Source organism: Alligator sinensis, unplaced genomic scaffold, assembly GCF_000455745.1.
Source record: "Alligator sinensis unplaced genomic scaffold, ASM45574v1 scaffold465_1, whole genome shotgun sequence".
Taxonomy (NCBI): domain Eukaryota; kingdom Metazoa; phylum Chordata; order Crocodylia; family Alligatoridae; genus Alligator; species Alligator sinensis.
The window spans coordinates 2,086,935-2,088,876 of record NW_005841979.1 but is presented as its reverse complement, the minus strand read 5'-3'; positions in this window follow the sequence as shown (position 1 = coordinate 2,088,876).

Here is a 1,942-nt window from a genome sequence, read left to right as displayed (position 1 = left end):
GTCATCTTGGTTAATGCATTTACTAACTCCCCTCATTACCTTGTGTTTACCATTAATTGTAATAGCCATTGTTGTATGTATGGGTTGTTGTATTTTACAGTTTGTTAAAAAGCGATTCATTAAGCTATCTGCTTATGTATATACTCGCTTGCCACCTGAATCCTGTAATAACGACGAGTTCCTGGACGAAAATTATCTATAACTTGAGCTCTTAATCTATTGTGTCATGGCCAAGGGGGCATGTCATAACCAAGTCAGTTAAGTGACCCTGCCACAATAGAACCACCCTAAGCAACTGCCGCTATCTCCAAAATTTGGTCACGTTCCGCCTCATTAGCTATTTCCACCTGGCAGTCTGTCATTGGCTACTCTAAACATACAAAAGTCCGTGCAGCTTCCGCCCAAGTTGGAGACCTCTGAGCATGCTGCAGAGTGACCTTGGAGAGCTCTGAACACGTGACAGAGTGAATTGGCGGCCTGATCAACCACCAATTTCTCCCCATCATTGACCGGCCCTGACGTACCCCTTTCCTTTGCTTGCTCGTTTCGTCCACAGACTCGTCTCGTCGACTCGTTGCGTTACCTCTGTTATCCGTAACTACGTAAACAACCTCATAGCCTGCGTCGTGACCACCAGCGGCGTAAGTAAAATAATCTTTGAAACCGATACGCTGTGTCTCACCTCTCCATCCACCAGCCCGCCTGACGACCGATTAATTCGTATCCCTCAAGTAGGCTCTAGCCGTCTGAGACACCTTCATAGTGAGAAATTCTTTCCTAATATCTAACCTAAACTTCCCTTGCTGCAACTTGAAACCACTGCTCCTGTTCTGTCATCTGCCACCTCTAAGAAGAGTCTAGCTCCATCCTCTTTTGAACACCCCTTCAGGTAGTTGAAGGCTGCTATGAAGTCCCCTCTAAGCCTCCTCTTCTCTAGACTATAAAATCCCAGTGCCCTCAGTCTTTCCTCATAAGTCATGTCTCTCAGCCCCACTCATCATTTTTGTTGCCCTCTACCTGATTCTCTCTGATTTGTTCACATCCCTTCTGTAGCGGGAGGCCCAAAACTGAAGACAGTACTCCAGATGTGGCCTCATCAGTGCTGAATAGAAGGGAATAATAACTTCTTTTGGCCTACTGACAACACACCTACCAATACAGCCCAGGATACTGTTAGCTTACTTGTCAACAAGGGCACACTGCTGGCTTATATTCAGTTTAGTGTTGACTATAATTGATCCTTTTTTGAAGAACTTTTGTCAGGCCAGACAGTCCCCAGCCTGTTCTGGTGCATGGGATTGTTCCATCCTAAGGGCAGGACTTGGTACTTGTCCTTGTTGAATCTCATAAGATTTCTTTTGGCCCAATCCTCCAATTTGTCTAGGTCACTCTGAATCCTAGCCCTACCTTCCAGTGTATCTACTACTGCCCCAGCTTGGTGTCATCTGCAAACTTGCTGAGGATGTGCTCTATGCCTTCTTACAGGCCGTTGATCAAGACATTGAACAAAACTGGCCCCAGGACCGAACCCTGGTGCACTCCATTTGACACTGGCTGCTAACTAGACATCAAGCCATTGATGACTACTCTTTGAGCCTGATGCTTTATCCAGTTTTCTATCCACCTTACAGTCCATTGTTCCAGCCCATACTTCCTTAGCTTGCCTGTGAGAATGCTGTGGGAGACAATATCAAAAGCCTTGCTAAAATCAAGGTATACCACATCCACTCGTCTCCCCACATCCACAGAGCCAGTCATCTCATCATAGAAGGCAGTCAGGTTGGTCAGGCATGACTTGTCCTTGGTGAATCCATGCTGACTGTTCCTAATCAACTTCTTCTCCTCCAAGTACTACATAGTTTTATAGTTGGTAGGATCAGAAGGGACGTAAGTACATCATCAAGTCCGACCCCCTGCCGTGGGCAGGAAAGAATGCTGCGGT